This window comes from Pan troglodytes, chromosome 16, assembly GCF_028858775.2.
Source record: "Pan troglodytes isolate AG18354 chromosome 16, NHGRI_mPanTro3-v2.0_pri, whole genome shotgun sequence".
NCBI classification, from domain to species: Eukaryota; Metazoa; Chordata; class Mammalia; order Primates; family Hominidae; genus Pan; species Pan troglodytes.
Window position 1 is genome coordinate 28785530 of NC_072414.2, and position 18507 is coordinate 28804036.

At 36.4% G+C, this 18507-nt stretch overlaps 1 non-coding gene across 1 annotated transcript; it reads left to right on the top strand.

The window, feature by feature from the left end:
- Positions 1–12289: 12289 nt before the first annotated feature.
- Positions 12290–12509, top strand: LOC112205757 (small nucleolar RNA U3). Its single transcript, XR_002939844.1, has one exon. It is a non-coding gene; the product is annotated as a small nucleolar RNA U3 (small nucleolar RNA).
- The last annotated feature ends 5998 nt before the right edge of the window (positions 12510–18507 follow it).

Below are 18507 nucleotides of genomic sequence, written 5' to 3' on the forward strand. Positions count from 1 at the left end.
ATTAACCAGCTATTCATTTCATAAGCTTGAACACACACCTCACAGTAGAAAACAAATTGGCATTTGGAGTTCCTGAATCAAGTGCTATTCAAAGTGGCTCCATAGTCATTAAAACATAGAGTTAGTTTTGTGAATGCCATCAGTGAAAAATCTTTCTCGTGTAAAGAAAGCAGTAGGAATAAACTTTAAGTCAAAGGCAAGTTCTTCTGGTCCCTCATCCACAATGTTTATCCCAGTGGGATACGATACAGTCTGTGCAATTGCTATGTTCCACAATAATTATAAAGAGCAATAACATGTGATATGAATAGAACATGTAACAAAGAACAGCAGTAGATGGTAAAATAACCACTGGTTATGTCAAAACTAATAACTTATTTTGCTCATGCAGAGTCAATGAGTTAAGAGGTCAAATGAGCCCTGTTGTTTAAGCCTAATAGTACACATGGCTTTTCTGGTTCATCATTTTCAAGTTCCTTCAGAACTGTTTTAAGGATTACGTGAAATCGACTGGGTTTCATCAATGGCTTAGGTAAGAACATGTGCTCATGTTTTCGAAAGTAAGGTCCAAGATATTCAATGTAAGCATTTGCCTTTTTGCAGCTTCTGGGAAGAGGTGGAGTGTTATAAGACCCCTTGTCATAAATATAGCATTCACTATCATAGAAAATAGCATCCATCTTTCTTAGGAATGGAGGTAGTTGTACAATATGACACCCAACACATCTTTAAAATGTTATGTATCATAGTGTACTTTTAAAAAGCAGTGTACTTCTCATTGATCTTCCCATTTTACTTGGATTTAAAATGCAGACCTTTTCCTCCTTTTGAAATCTTTGCATTTTTATTCATAAATGTATAGGGGGAATCCATTTCAGACATATGCAGCCTCATAAAGTATGTTTGGTAGTTGAAACAGTATGTACTTATGTCATGGATTGAACATCCTCCTTTATTAGAATGCTATTTATTGCCACCAGCTGCACTGCTTAGCTAAGAAAGTTCTTGACACCAGCGATTGCTTTTCAGCACCACTGCTTCCGGCTGCTAACAGGGGCTTCTATTTCCAAATGAAGCCACCCCTCTGAAGCTCTTCCTTCTGCTACATAGATACCTCCTGTCATCGTGATGTTGGAGAATCGATGGGGGATGGGACTGCACCCACCCATGCTCTATGATCTCCCAGGCTGTAAATTTCTCACGGCTTTGAGATTTCTCACCTAATAGCACTGGCCTGAGAGCTGTCACATGCATTCAGGGAATCTACCCAACAGTAATGGATTTTTCAAAATTAAGATGTGAATTTAGCTTGTGAGCAAAGGGTGTTTCAGAGTCATTGGCGTGTATTTCAGAAGAGAAGCATGGTGCATATCAGCAGTAGACACTGGTCTCTATTTTATTACATTGTACAGCAGGGAAAACTAGACAAAGGTAATTACTCTTCTTCTGTTAAAGACTATTATTACACTTGCATGAACAGTTAACCCTGCTGTTATTTTCTCTGCTGCCTGTGTCGATGACATCCAGACCATCCAAGCAGGAAAGGTATAGAAATGGGGGTCTCAGCTCATTTCCAATTGCACAGTAAGTCCACTTTGAAAGGTAATCTTCGAAACCACAAATGTGTGCACCAACACACAAGCTCGTTCCATTATTTGTTGACGGAATCTTTGTCCGTGTCTTCTGCATGCCAGTTTGAGCACTGGCTCCTTTTTATAATGTTTCCACACATAATTGGGCTCCCAGAGCCCACAAAGCTAACAGCAGCAGTCAGTGACAGGAGGAGACCTCCCTCTGTTAACATGGAAACAGAATTTCCTTGCTCTCCTCTAGAAAGGAAATTCCCTCTAGGTCAAGGTTGAGGCTGTCTGCAGTGTGGGGAGGACGAGATTACGCAGAAGATTCCTTAACCTGTGATCCTGGAGAGCTCTCTTGAAGTGGTGTCAGGCCCTCAACCCTTCATAAGCAGCAAATTTCTCCCCTTGACTAAACAAGAGGACAAGCAGAAAATTGATTTCTAGACATTACCTTTGAGATACAGACTGAAAATTCGAACTTCAGGGCACTTCTTGCCCCAACCAAAAGCTCAGGCAAAGAAAAGCCCTACGTGTCTTCCATTTCAGGTTTGGAATTGCAGCTGTTAAACCTAAGATCTCATTTTCAGAGACAGTCACTCTCCTCATTAGATTTTGCTTCTCATTCAACAAGGGACTGGCTTAAAGCCATGCAGTTGTGTGGCCATTATTCACAATAACTTTCACCTGAGTTTCACCAACTACTCGGCGACAGGTGTTATTATCTCCATCATGACAGGACAGAAACCAGAGCACAAGATTGTCACCTCTGATTTTCCAAGTGCCATCCACTGTCTCAGAGGAGCTGACAAGGATGCTGGACACTCAACTTGATTTTTTGTTTGTTTGGTTTTGCTTCTGCTTGGGCCAGTCTCAATATCAGGTTGAATAGAAAGAGCAGAAAGGATAACCTGGATTCAAAGCATCACATGGAAAATGGAAAATGCTGAGTTAAAAAGGAGGCTGGATGCTGGTGTCTGTGTGTGTCCGGAAGGAGTGACCAGAGACTCTCAACTTCCTACATGTTGGCCATTTAGAAAAGAAAGAAAAGGAGAAATGGTGTTTTGGTACTATTACTAATCTCTTCTAAAAAGTAGATAATTAAAAAGAAAAAGCACTGATATTAGGTGATTTGGTAAAATGCCCCACGTGCATATGTGCTCTTTCATGAGGTTGAAAGTGGGTGATATATTTTAAACAATTAAAGAACAAAAATCAAGTTAAAAAAGAAGATTACCTAGAAAAGGCAAACAACACTAACACCAGGAATGGAAACTCAGAACGTAGTTGATTATATTGCCTGAGGAAATTAGAAGAAATGTGGCTACCATCTTCTTTCAGGATGATCTTTTAATTGAAATGTTGAGTAGCTGAATCTGACTCACTCAATTAATATTCATTGGTGATATCTACCACATATATTTTGGGTAGAAAATATGGAAGTAAAAATTGTTTTTTAAAAAGAGAAGTTTGAGCCTGTTTCCTTCTGTCTTGCGGCAGTGATTTTAATTTATTCTGTAATAACCATTCAACAAATATTCAACCTGTACCTAATAAGGACCAGGTATTCTACTACTTGCTACAGATCTTTAAATTCTGAATTTCTAAGATACTGTCCTCAATTGTAACTGTGACATACAAAAAATGTTGAATGCCTATTGAACTGATTATAGGAAAGTCTACCCACATTGCTACATGTTTTAAGGAGTTTTCACTAGCATCTACATCCATTTGCATAACTTTTCCTAGATTTCCTCAAGCTATTGTAGTCTTCCTACTATCCATGTAAAATTTCCTCTCTTTATCATTTCCAAATGGGTTTGAGTTAGCTATTTTGTAGAAATTAAATAAATTATAATTACCTACTAGCTGTTATTTATCCTATCTTTATCAAAGAAAAAATAGTTATTAAAGAACAAAATCTAATTTTCACTTCAGGAAAATGAATACTTGTGAATAAATCAATTAATTGATACTCCAATGTTCTGCCAGAAATTCTCCATTTGTTATATCAGATCAGCAGAATAAACATCACTAGATGCCACTAGTAATTATCATTCATCTCAAATGAACCCAGTGGAATTAAGTGACTCGACCCACAAGATTTTATTTCAGTTGCAAGAAAGTAGAATAAGCAATATCAGCAGTTATACTACACAAAATAACACAGAACAATCAAAGTCAACTTAATGCACCCGGCATCCAGAGCTGGACTGTAAGTCGAGATTCTGCCTTTGCTATTTACTACCTGTGTGACCTTTGGCAAGTTACATAACTTCTCAATGCCTCATCTGTAAAGTGGGTATAGTAGCTTAGCACATAGAATTTTCCTGAAGAATAAATGTGTTTTATACACACTAAACACACAATAAATGTTAGCTATGTTTATTATGTCAAAAATATTATTTTAAATGAATGGATATAGAAGAGTTTGCAACTGTCTTTTGCTTAGTAGTAGCATAAGACATAGTTTACACCTCTATACCATTATTTAATACATTAACTTGGCTTTCCTGAGTAAATGAATCTTTTTTTAAATGTTACCCTCTTGTTTCATTTCACTGCTTATTAAGACCAAATACTCACATTATCCTCACTTAAAGAGCTCCCAAAAATCCCTCTTCCCCCACCAGAACATTGCCTGACTTGTATAAGTAAGATTATAAATCTCTTTCCCCTTCAGTTTCAACAAGCTACTTATACAACACAAACACGGAGCACACCAAAGCTTGTAAGTCAATGTTTACATTACATCCTAGTGAATGCTTTTTTCAATGTGCAGTTTAAAATGTAGTCTTCTTGCCAGGGCAGGAATTTTGTCTGCTTCATGTGTTTTCTAGGTTCACACTTGACCGTGGTTTGGCATAGGAAGAATATTTCTAGACTGTTTTGTGCTGCATATCACCCAAAAAAAAGTGAGGGTTGGGGAGAAGAAAACCAGAGAGATATTTCTTTCTTAACATCTCAAGAAGTGAGCCTGACAGCAGCCACAAGAAGGAGCCAAGGAGAAAGAGCACAGCTGCAGGAGGGATGTCTCCTCTGTCAGTCTCCAAGCCCTGGCACCCTTTCAAAGAGCTGCTGTCTGCGTTCATAGTAATCAGAGTTGTAACAGGGAAGAGAAGTGGAGGCAGGTCCACCTGAGAACTGTGTATGTGAAAAAGACTTCAACCTGACCCCAGTGCTAAATTAGATAAGTGCAGCCACCAGGATGAGCACTCTGCCTCGTCATACTCCCAGGACAATTTTGAGCCTCCCCATCAGTGTCAAATTACCTGTATTGGTGCTTGCTGCAGAAAGTTATAAGGACTTCATCATGCCTTTTCTTTGGGGTAAAAGTAATTTTAAAAGAAGAAGAGAAAGTTAAAAGGAAAACTTGAGACCTCAGAGCCATAAGGAAAGTGCATAGAAATATCATCATCTAAGAAGATGGTTTTCCAATTTGACTGCACACTGAAATAATCAAGGGAGCTTTATATGTACTAGCACTGGTTCCCTCCCCAAGGGTTTGGTCTGGGGTGCAACCTGGTCATCAGGATTTAAAGCTCCCTGTGTGGTTGAGAAACACCGATCAATCTGGCAAATAATCTAAGTCCCAATCAACAAAAGCAGTGTGCACTGTGCCCCAGGCATTTTCATGACTTTACTCTAGAGTGAATTGACAATATGAGAAAACACTGGGTCCTAGGACTGGCTTCTTATTTGCCAATTAGCCCATCTGTGAATATTTATTGAGCATTTACCATGTACAAATCTCAAGACTGATTCTCAAAAGGGATCAGGTGATATTTTTAAAGACCTGACTCTCTTACTCTCTCCTTCTGGAACTTTCTGCCTCAATTTTTCTCCTTAAGGAGGGGCTAGCTAATTATCACTATAGCAATTTTTATCCTTCCTAAGAAGATTTAGTAAAAGTAAACCAGGCTTCATGTAATATGATTTGTTTCAAATGGTTAGGAATAAGGGTAGGGATATAAACATAAAAATGCATTCTCCGTATTTCCTAATAGAGTGAAATTGCAAAGATGTCAGCAGTTCAACAAGCATCTCAGGAGACTGACTACACGCACTCACCCTTCTGGTTTTCCGGGAGCTAGAGCCTCACCAAAGGAGATGATAGCTAGGAAAGAAGAAAATCACACAACGGCAAGGACAGAGGTAGAGAAAGCAATGAGCTAAATGGGGGATGGAGTGGAGAGTGGAGGAGAGTTGATAAAATGAAAACTTCACCTGAATTAAATTTAAATGAGTTTAATGGAGCAATGAACGATTCGCAAATCAGGCAGCCTTCTGAGCAAGGATAGGCTCAGAGACTCCAGCGCAGCCACGTGGTGGATAAGATTATGGACAGAAAAAGGAAAGTGAGGTACAGAAAACAGAAGTGAGGTACAGAAGCAGCTGGATTGGTTACAGCTCGGCATTTGCCTCATTTGAACGCAGTTAAAACAGTTGGCTACAGTTGACTGTCCAAAACTCAGTGATTGGCACAAGTGCAGGTTACAGTCTGTTTGTACATTTACTTGTTAGAGTTCATGATGTACAAAAAACCTTTAGGCCAAACTTAAAATATGTAAGGAAACAGCTTTAGGCTAAACTTTGATTTAACACGGTGAAAGAGAAGAAGAAAATGGATCACTTCATTGCCTGAGAGGTTCTCATTGACCAGGGTTAATTGGTGTCAGCAAAAGGCATCTCCCAGTGAATCCACTTAAAATGGAACCATAATTTGATAAAAACATATTTCAAAAGGATTTGCTGAGAACAATTGTAAAAATTAAAGCAAAAATTATTGAAGCACATGCATTTTATTTTATAAGTAACAAAATATATTTTATAATTAAATGCAGTACTCAGAATCAAGAAGAGTAAATCAAGTATTGACTTTTGTGGTAATTTTCCCAAGAAAATTGTAAGGCAATATAATACAGCCATCATTTCACATTTCACTTCTGCAGCACAAGACTATCACCTGGAAAATATTTGAAGTTTTTTAAAATCAGGTTTTTCTGAGGGTCTTATTAAGACTTTGATATTCACATTCTCTATTTAGCCACCCTCCTTCTTGATTTCTCTTCTCTGATTCTTTTTTTTTTTTTTTTTGAGACAGAGTCTCGATCTGTTGCCCAGGCTGGAGTGCAGTGGCGCAATCTCGGCTCACTGCAAGCTCAGCCTCCCGGGTTCACGCCATTCTCCTGCCTCAGCCTCCCGAGTAGCTGGGACTACAGGCGCCCGCCACCACTCCCGGCTAATTTTTGTATTTTTTAGTAGAGATGGGGTTTCACCTTGTTAGCCAGGATGGTCTCGATCTCCTGACCTCGTGATCCACCCGCCTTGGCCTCCCAAAGTGCTAGGATTACAGGCGTGAGCCACTGCGCCTGGCCTTCTCTTCTCTGATTGTTAAATTAACTCTGCCAGATCCCTATATGTCAAATAGTGGCTTAAAATGTGATTTATGCAGCTCACCAACATTACTTTCATTCTTTCATAAAATTCTACAACTTTTGAAATATGCATAATTTCTCTTTGCAGTCAATTTGTATTATATCGTATCACATTGTTGGCTTTTTATAATATTTGATAGTCAGTGAGAGACTAACCAAGACATTGGCACAATAGGCTGATATAAATGTTCTGCTAAGCCAGGAGAGCTAGTTGGATGGGGATTAGTTGTATAAGTGGTTAGTTCAGTAATGGACATTTCTGGGTAGTGACCACTTTTCCCTAGACTGCCTAATAACTTTAGAACTTATATGCAGTAATTAGATAATGAGGTCCCCATGTATAAAAGCCAGGTTTCAAAGTTAGTCCAGGTATTTTGCCTTCTTACTCCTTTTTTTCCCCACCCCAAGATTGGTTATTGGCTACCTGGGGAAGTAAGAATCTCAGGTAAAATCAGAAGTGACTCCTTTTATATTCTCTGACAGATGAATGTTGAAGTAATAAGAATAAGTCATTTCATGGGAAATTATCTAATGGATGCCCCAAAATTAATTTCTAAAGGGGCATTATTCCAAGAATTAAAAAGCTATACTCATGAGTGAGTTTAGATTATAGAAGTTATTAATAACCATATTCATAGATAACTAGGTATAAGAGTAATTGCTGGCCCTTGGATGATTAAATGATTTGAGATAGCTTTTGTTACTCAGTAGAAGTTATCTTATGGAAGATAAGAGCAGTAAGAGGTGATAAACATGATGGAAGCTGGACAAGAAAACATCCAAGAGATGTCTACTGCTTACATCACTGGGACTTCCTGTGCCTATTCTATGTTACTTGCTGCAATAAAGGTCTGTGCTCTGTACATTGTTTTCTATTATACTTAATTGGAACAGTCTTCTTAGGAAAGAGACAGAAGGAAAGGAAATACATCTTAATGCCCTCTCCTCGATTGAACCCTCCCAATAATTTAACTTTGAAGTTCACACTGTTAAATGTACACATATGAATGAGCGAGGCAAACAATTAAGATGTTTTTATTTTATTGCATTAAAGCTCAATGTGGATTCTCAGAAACTAAAGAAATTTCAATTAACTTCAAATCAATTAATATTATACAAAATGATACAGAATAAATCCCCAAATTTCAGACTAAATGGCACATGCCAACTAGGCTTTGCAAAAGGAAACTCACTTGCTTAAAGTTCTTCAGCTTAAAAAAATAAAACAAAAAACAAAGAGGCAAACTATATTAGCAAACCCATAATTCAGCAAGCGGAGAAACAAAATATCAAGAATGTAACAGGTGTGGAAGCATTAATTATCAAAGTATTGATTTAATAAAATGAATAATAAATAGTAAAGGCAATATGAGGAAGAGAAGGAAATTTCTGGCAACTTTGTTTAGATCCCTTTTCAGCTAATAGTCAAGCAAAGAAAGTCTCTTTTAAGCCAGAAGGATCACAATATTCCTTTCCATCATGGAATCCCAAATCAAGTTTCTAGCCTCAAGAACCAGAAACAAGTGGCAATATGGTCAATTTGTGTAATCAGCCAATGCAAAGACCGGTCAACGCTGAAGGAAAATCATCCTGGGAAGCTTATTATGCCCAATTTAAAATAATAAGCCAAATGAACCATCAGACAGAGGAACAGAAAGCACTATTTCTTGCTGCTAGTCTAAAGGGAACTGCTCTGATTGTGCTAAGCAATTTGTCAGAAAAAGACAGAAAGAGCTCTCTAGTATTATTAGGACATTAACCAGATTTTTTATGGTTGGACACAAGGCAGGATTGGCCAGGGTGAGAATCAAGAATTCTATTAGGAAAAGTTGTTAGTCACTAACCAGATTGACTCAAGATACTGAATAATCATTGTGTTGAATCTATCCATATGCCCTGAGGACCAAAATGGCATCAGAACTCCATTTTCTGAAGCATTTTGTAAATCATCCAGCGGAAATAAAGTTACATTATTTTTGCTTTAAATCACGTATTATACACACTCTCTAAAAGACTTATTATTTAGTAATCTTCCTGATAAATCTTGGGAGGAAATATTGCCTAAAGTAAAATAAAGATAGAGGATGCCCTCAAGTATTCAGCAAAATGTGAATCAATACGTGTATAAGAAAACTAGCTGATGCCAGGAAAAGGACAATCCGAAACGATGAGAGGAAATAGTACCAGGTGCTCACATGGGGCCAGAAAGAATTTCTATGTCCAGCAACCATACTGGAAAATGCAAAATTAATTGTGCATTTTACAGACTACTTGGAAGGGTCTTTTATCATTAGTGGGAAATAATTAGCACTAAACTGAGCATTCTGCTGTTCCCACCTAACACATTTTAAAAGCAAGGCCTAGCTAAAACAACTTTTACAAAGAAGAATGAAGCAGAAGGACTAATAACCGATTTTAAGACTTAATATAAAGTTATAGTACTCAAGACTTGATGGTATTGCTACCAAGATGGACAAATCAGCAGAACAGACTGGAGTCCAGAAATAGACCACGTCTGGCCAGACTTGCATATTTGTGACAAAAGTGGACTGGCAATTTATTGGAGAGAAGACAGTCTTTCAACAAATGATGCAGGAACAATTTAATATCTCTATTTAAAAAATGAAAGTTAATTTATACTCTGTACCATATGAAAAATTAACTCAAATGGATCATAAACCTAAATGTAAAATCTAAAACCATAGCATTTCTAGAGAAAAATATAAGAGAAAAACTTTGCAACCTTGGGTGAGGCAACAATTTATTCATATGTGACACCAAAAGCATGATGTATAAAAGAATAAGTTGATAAACTGAAATTTTATTTTCTTTTGAGATAGGGTCCCTCAGTTCCTAGGCTGGAGTGCATTGGTGCAATCACAGCTCACTGCAGCCTTGACTTCCCTGGCTTAGGTGATTCTCTCACCTCAGTCTCCCAAGTAGCTGAGACTACAGGCATGTGCCATCACGTGCAGCTGATTTTTTGGTATTTTTTGTAAAGATGGGGTTTTCCCATGTTGCCCAGGCTGGTCTCAAACTACTGGGCTCATGCAATCCACCCACCTCAACCTCCCAGAGTGCTAGGGTTACAGGTGTGAGCCACCATGCCCAGCAGATAGATTGGATTTCATAGGAAATATGAAATTCTTCCCTTTGGAAGACATTGCTGAAACAATAAAAAGACATGCTGCAGTTTAGAAGAAAATCTTTGCAAATCATATATCTGATTAAAAAAAAAGTGTCCATAATATATAAGGAACTCTCCAATCTCAATAATAAGAAAACAAAAAAACAAATTTTTTAAATGGGCAAAAGATTTAGATAGGTACTTCACCAAAGAAGACATATAAATTCCAAGAAAGTACATGAAAAGATGCACAATAGCACTAGACATTTAGGAAATTCACATTAAAACCACATGAGACACCGTTGCCCACTATCAAAATGGCTGAAATAAAACAGATGGACCACACCAAGTGTTGGCAAAGATGTGGAGGAACTGGAACTTTCATATACTGCTGGTAGAAAACTTGGAAGTTTCTTAAAAAGTTAAATATACAACTACCATATGATCCAGCTCAACTCCTAGGTATTTAATTTTAAAAAATTGAAAGGATATGTCCATAGAAAGACTTGAAAGCAAATGTTCATAGATTTATTTGTAATAGCCAACAGCTGAAAACAACCAAAATGTCCATCAAAAGGTAAACAGAAAAACAATTTGTGGTATATCCATACAAAGGAATACTACTCAGCAATTAAAAGCAATGAACTATTGACACATACGACATGAATTATCTCAAATAATTATGCTCACTGAAAGAAGCTAGACAAAAAATATATATGTAATATGAATTCATGTATATGAAATTCTAGAAATTGCACACTTAACTATTATGACCAAAAGCAGATCAGTGATTGTTGGTCATGGAGGTTAGGAGCCATGGGGAAGGATTAACCGAGGAAAATAAGGAATTTTGGGGGGAGTGATGGTTATATTTACTATCTTGATTGTGGTGATGGTTTCAAGAGTGTATATGTTTGTCTAAATTTGTCATGTATGTTTTATTTGTGTGCAGTTTATTGCATGCCAACCATACCTAAATAAAGCACATTTTTAAAAGGATAAATAGAAAACACAAATTAATACAGTAGACATGTGGACTGGGTATCCTTGTTTGCCTTTCCAGATTCACCATCTGTATATACTTTTCTACCCTGCTGTGTGGCCTGGACAAAATCAGAGACTTCCTTGCTCTCTTGTTTCTGAAGAGTAGAAGATCAGAAAGAAGAAAAGTGAGGTTGAGTATTCACTTCCCCAGCTTTCTCACTGCAGGATTACATCAGACTGGCTGATTCCTTAATCAAAGGTCTCAGTTCTTGTCAGGTCACTCTACACATAGCCTTCTCTGACTCTAGGTCCCAGTAACAACTCCTTTCTCTCATTCCTCCAGCACTTTTGGTGGAAATGAAGCCTGCCATTATGAGCTCTGGGTTACTTTACTTTTAGTGTTCCCATACCCAGACTGTACTTTTGTAAGTGTTTTTTTTTTTTTTTTGTACAAATGATGCCATGTATTTCCTTCTGGGGTTTCAACTGACCAAAAAAAAAAAAAAAAAAAAAAAAATCCAAATACATCACTAATTATACTAAACTCTCCAGTTAAAAGTTTAACTTTTAAAATGGACAGATTGAAAATAGACAGATTTTTTAATGGAAGATTGTATTTTAAAACAATAATAAAATCAAAGTATATGTTGCTTACAAGTGGTGTACTTAAAACACAAGGGCACAGAAATGTTGTGAGTACAAGACGAAAAAAAATATTACTACTAGCCAAAATAAAGTGAATGTATTTGTAGTCACACCAGGCATCAAGCATTATTGGAAATAAGAAAGAAACCAAACAAGGCCGGGCATGGTGGCTCACACCTGTAATCCCTGCATTTTTGGAGGCTGAGGCAGGAGGATCATTTGAGGCCAGGAATTGAAGACCAGCCTGGCCAACATGGTGAAACCCCATCTCTACCAAAAATACAAAAAAATTAGCCAGGTGTGGTGGCGGGTGCCTGTAATCCCCGCTAATCGGGAGGCTGAGGCTGAAGGATCTCTGGAACCTGGGAGGTGGAAGTTGCAGTAAGTGGGGATTGCGCCACTGTACTCCAGCCCGGGTACAGAGAAAGGAAAGGAGAGGAGAGGAGAGGAGAAAAAAGGGGAGGGGAGGGGAGGGGAGGGGAGGGGAGAGGAGGGACAAATAATGATAAAAAGAAAAATTCAAGACGATACTTTCAAGAATCATGATCATTCTATACAGTTCATTACTAGAAAAGTTTCTCTAAACATGTAGAGAGCTGGAAGCCATGAGGAGGAGTCTTAGTGTTGTCGCCTGAGCATGAAGCAGACTCTTGTTGCTTCACTGCAACCACCATGTACCATTGATGATGGTTCTTCTCTTCCTCCAGGAGAGTAAGAGGGAAAGAATTCAGTCTGAGTGGTTTCCCTTCTTGTTAAAAAAGAAAAAAAAATTCACCGGGAAGTTATAACTATTTAAAACACGTATGTATTTAATAAATAGCTTCAAAGTATATAAAGTAAAAAATTGACAGAATTACAAAAAGAAATTGAAAAAGCCATAAACATGATAGAAGATTTTAACACACTTTTCTCAGTAATTCAGGAAAATAAAAATTAGGTAAAATGTAGAAGATGTGAACAACCCAATAATTAGAGTATATGCTTTACAAACACACAATTGTAACCAAAAAAAGTGTCACAAAGCAAACTTCTATACATATCAAAATATAAGCATCAAAAAACTCAAAAACAAAAAAGACCCATGTTCTCTGATTATTAGTTTGAACTTGATAACAATAACAAAATCCTATACATGAAGAAACACTTCAAAAAAATGAATATTCAAATAAATACTAAGAGTACAGAAAGGTACACAACATCATTCCAAATCAGGGAAATGCAAATTAAAACCAAAGTAATATCTTAATACTAGTACATACCCCCAAGAATGACTAACATTAAAAAGAGTGACATTACAAGGGTGGGCAAGGTTGTGGAAGAATTCTTCCCCTCATGTATTGCTGGCACGAGTGTAATTGATACAATGATTTTGGAAAACTGTTTGGCAAGACCATAGTTCCCTACCCATGGTTTTGTTTTCCACAGTTTCAGCTATCTATAGTCAGCCACAGTTTGAAAATGTTAAGATATTTTGACAGAGACAGAGAGAGGCCATATTTACATAACTTTTATTACAGTATATTGTTATAATTGTTCTATTATTAGGTATTGTTGTTAATATCTTACTATGCCTAATTTATAAATTAAACTTTTTCATAGGACTGTATGGGAAGAAACATAGCATATATAGAGTTCAGTACTATCTGGGGTTCCAGGTATCTATTGGGGGTCTTGGAACATGTTCTCTATGGATAAAGGGGGACCAGTGTATTACTAAAGCTACACACATGCCTATCATTTAGCCCAACAATTCCACTCTTAAGTATTTACCTAAGAGAAATGAGTGCATATTTTCACTATAAAGCTTGTATAAGAATGTTTGTGGCAGCTTTATTTATAACAGCTCCAAACAGGAAACAATTCAAATGTCCATTAACAGGAGAATGGATGAATTTTGTTATATTTAAACAATGGAATATTATAGGGCAATAAAAAAGAATGACTTACTGGTACACAGAACAGCACTGCTGAATCTCACAAATGTTATGTTGAGCAAAAGAAGCTAAACGCTTTACACACACACTATTTGATTCCATTTATAAGAATTTTAGGAATAGACAAAACTATCTACAGTGATAGAATTCAGAATAGTAGGAGGTAAGGTACTAATTAAGAAAGGTGCAAAAAAAAAAAAAAACCTTAAAAATAATGCCACATTTTCTGTGGTATGAATACTTAACATGAGATCTTTCCTCTAAAATTTTCAAGAGTGCAATACAGTATTATTTTTGTTAACTATAGATACAATGTTTTACAGCAGATCTCTAGAACTTACTCATCTTGCTTAACTGAAACTCTCAGCCCATTGATTAGCAACTCCACCACCTTCTCCTCTCGCCCTACACCCTGGCAACCACCATTCTACTCTTTGATTCTATAAATTTTACTATTTTAGGTACCTCATGTAACTGGACTCACGCAGCATGTATCCTTCTGTGACTGGCTTATTTCACTTAGCATAATGTGGGAATGCAAAATGGCACAGCTGCTAAGGAAAACAGTATGGAATTTCCTCAAAAGATTAAAAATATATCTTCCATATGATCAAACAATCTCATTTCTGGGTATATATCCAAAAGAATTGAAATGAGGATCTCAAAGAGATATCTGCACTCCCTTGTTCATTGAAGCATTATTCATAATAGCTAAGATACATAAACAACCTAAATGTCCATCAGCAGAAAAATGGATAAAGAAAATGTGGTATATGCATATAATGGAATATTATCCTGCCTTTAAAAAGAAGTAAATTCTGCAACATGTGACACCATGGATAAACCTTCAGGATATTATGCTAAGGAACCTTCTGAGTAGTAGAAATGTTCTAAGTCTTTATCTGTTTGGTAGATGGCTCTCTGTATCTATGTATTTGTCTATATAATGTATTATCGTAACGTATAATATATGTAAAAATGTATTGAGTTGTACACTTAAGCTTGATGCTCTTTCCTTACATATGTTATGCCTTTATTTAAAAGAATATGAAGAAGTCATAAATTTGAAAATTAAAGAAATTGAACCAGCTATTTAAAATTTGCTTATGCAGAAAAACGGGTTCAGGCAAAATTCTACCAAAGAAAAACACACTTCAATTATTATGCAAAACAGTAGTTCTTCAACTTATTTTATGGGTCTAATATCATTTTAGTACCAAAGCTAGATTAGAAGAGTATGAGAAGGGAAATTATGGGCCTGTTTTATTGATTAACATAGATGGAAAATGTCTAAATACAATTTTAGCATATTAAATGCAGTGGAGGAAAAAAGACACTATAAACAACTTGAGTCTATCCCCAGAAGTGTAAGGATGATTTAACTTTTGAAAATTAATATATTTCACCATATTAACAAAATAAAGTTCCAGAAATCTGCATAAAAGTCTTCTTGAGTTTTTCGCTATATACCATTTTGTTTATCTATATAGGATGATAATTCATGAGGCTAGGCAAAGAGCAAATACAAGGAAGTTGTAAGCTGAACAATTCACAGAGCCCCCAGAAGGCTGGGAGACCACAGAGTTCTGGCTAGTCACAGTGGAGAGGACTTTTTGATCACCTAGGTCATTCAGTAGAGTCTGCAGAAAGATCATTCCTTAGCAGTAGGGCTAAGTTAGCCTCAGATCAAGGGATGCTCTAGACCTACCCTAACAAAGCTAAAAACCAAGACTCAAGAGGATCAAGCTGGTCTACAAGTAACTAATGACCTGCAAAAATAAGCACACTATTCTTTAAAGAAAAACATAAAAATTGAGATGTTCAATGGTATAACACTCACAACATCTAGCAACCAATAAAAAAAAAAACTAGACACAAAAATAAACAGAAAAATATGCCACAAAGCCAAGAGAACATCAATTCAATAAAAAACAACTCAGCAATGACAGAGATGATGGCATTAGGAAACAAGATCTTAAAAACAGCTTTATACGTATGTACAAGGATTTAAAGGAAAACATGAACATAATGAGACAATGAAAGATTTTTAAAGTAGAAATTTCTAGGGCTGAAAAATGCAATTTCTGAAATGAGAAATTTACTAGATGAACTTAATAACTGATTATACACTCTAGAAAAAAACATCGGTAAGCTTGAAAAGGTAGAAAAGAAATTATCGAAACTAAAGCACAGAGTAAAAAAAGTTGAAAAATTTAAACAGAACTTCAATAACTTGTGAGACAATTTTAAGTGGTCTAACATATGATTAATTGGAGATCCCAAAGAGGAGAAAGTGGGAAAGCAGAAAAAAAAAACTCATGAACATTTTCCAAATTTGATGAAAATTGTAAACTTAGAGATAAAAAAGCCCAATAAATCCAAAGTAGAATGAAAAAAAAAGTACACCAAGGCATATTATGATGATAAACTGAGACCTGTCCTACATTAATGATTGTTTTTATGATACTACTCTGGACTTAAAATTAGGGCCAGATGTCCACAAAAACTCTTGTACACAAATGTTCATAGAAGCTTTATTCTTTTTCTTTTCCCTTCCTTCCTTCTTTTCTCTTTTTTCTTTTCTTTCCTTCCTTCCTTCCATCTTTCTCCCTTCCCTTACCTTCCCTCCCGTCCCCCTCCCCTCCCCCTCCCGTCCCCCTCCCCCCGCCCCTCCCCCTCCCCCTCCCCTCCCCTCCCCTCCCCTCCCCTTCCCTTCCCTTCCTTTCTTTCGTTTTTCCTTTTTTTGTTTTTAAGACAGGGTCTCATTCTGCCACTCAGGCTGGAGTACAGTGTCACATTCTCGGTTCACTGCAATGTCCACATCCCAGACTCAAAAGAACTTCCTGCCTCCGCATCCTGAGTAGTTGGGACTACAGGTGTGCACCACAACGTCCGGCTAATTTTTGCATTTTTTTTGTAGAGATAGGAGTCTTGCCATGTTTCCCAGGCTAGTCTCAAACTCCTAGACTCAAGTGATCTGCCTGCCTTGGCCTCCTAAATACTGGGATTTAAATGTGTGTGCCACCGCACCTGGCCAGAAGCTTTATTCTTAATAGCCCTAAACTAAAAACAATCAAATTTGCATCAACAATTAAATGGATAAACAAATAGCATTTTGGATACTATTCAGTAGTGAATAGTACTCAGAAATAAGAAAGAATGAACTCATTCATTGACAATGGGTAAATCTAAAAAATATTTTGCTAAGCAAAGAAGCCAGAAACAAGAGAATAAACACTGTATGATTCCACTTCTATGAAATTACAGAGGAGACAAAACAAATCCAAAATGGCAAAAAGAAGACCAGTGTTTTTCTGTGGCTGGGGTGGAGGTTGGGACTGCCTACAAATAAGCATGAAAGAATTGTTCTGTATGTCTTGATTAAAGTGGTGATTATATTGGTATATACCTTTGTCAAAACTCATCAAAATGTACACTTAAAATTTTATTGTATAAAAATTATACTCCAACAATGTTTATTTAAAATTTAAAAACATTACAAATTTTATAGCAACAGAAATATAAAGAAACTGTAAATTATTCAAACATGCAAACTCCTATGGAGAAAATTATAATTTATTATTGAGGACATGTAGGAGGAAGACCTAAATAAATTTAAAAATATATTATGTTCGTAGATAAGCAGACTAAATATCAGAAAAAATGTCAACTAGTTTGCAAATAAGCCAAAAATTCAAAGAGCAAAGGGCCAAATATAGCCGGTAAAATCTTCAAAAATGATAATTATCTTTGAAGGCTGTTGGGAAAGACTAGAAATGATGTGATAACTAAATGACAAAAGCTTAAAGACATTTATATACCATCACAAAAATAATCTCATGGGTATTTTTAAGATAAAAAATAATTTGATTCTGTTTATTTAAAAAGCAACACCAGGAAATTAATGTATTTGTCATGGTAAATTAGTATCCTCCCCATCAACTAATTAGGCTATTTTAACAGTAAGACCAATTACAGTGATAAGTTCTTCATAAGAAAAAAGCATAATTTTTTTAAACACTAGTCAGAGTCCTGATGTGTTAGTCTTAAAGGTTTCCCCAACCTTTTTTTTTTTTAAGACAGGGTCTCGCTCTGCTGCCCAGACTGGATTGCAGTGTTGCAATCACAGCCCACTGTATCCTCGACCTTCTCAGGGCAAAAAGTTTTTTTAATCTTACAAGGTCAAATTGTCTTTAATTGGAGCATAAATATATTATGAGAAATCCAATTCATGTTGAAAGTGTTACTGTCAGTAAGATTTTATCTATTACAAACGATATAATAAATATGAATAGGAATGGGAAAATAAAAAATAAAAAATGTTCACTTGGTAACATGAAGACATAGTATTTTTTTCCTCTTTATATTTCTGACATTCCTGTCATAATGTTGGTTCTACAACTTGTTTCAATTAGAGTCAATACAAGGCAAAGCTGATTTCATCAACAGTTGCTAACCATTTTCTAGCTTCTTAACCTAATATAATTTGATGACAGGTTCAGAGTAAATGAGGAAACTAATGCCTGCCTCTATCTTTCCTCTTTCCCAACATCTCACCACAGCCACCTGTTGCAGTCAGTGGAATTCCCACTGATAAGTACCTTAATCAGCTTTGAGCTCTCATATGCTCAGCATCAGTTATCAGTAATAGGGAATCACAGAAAATGAGATCTGCACAATAGTAAGTATTATCAGGAAAAAGTAAGACATTATCCTTTCTCTGAACCACAGCATGATGTCATAATTCATCTGAACCAGGAACACTTTCTTGCAGTGCCGTAGTTGTGCCTTGGTAAGATAGATAT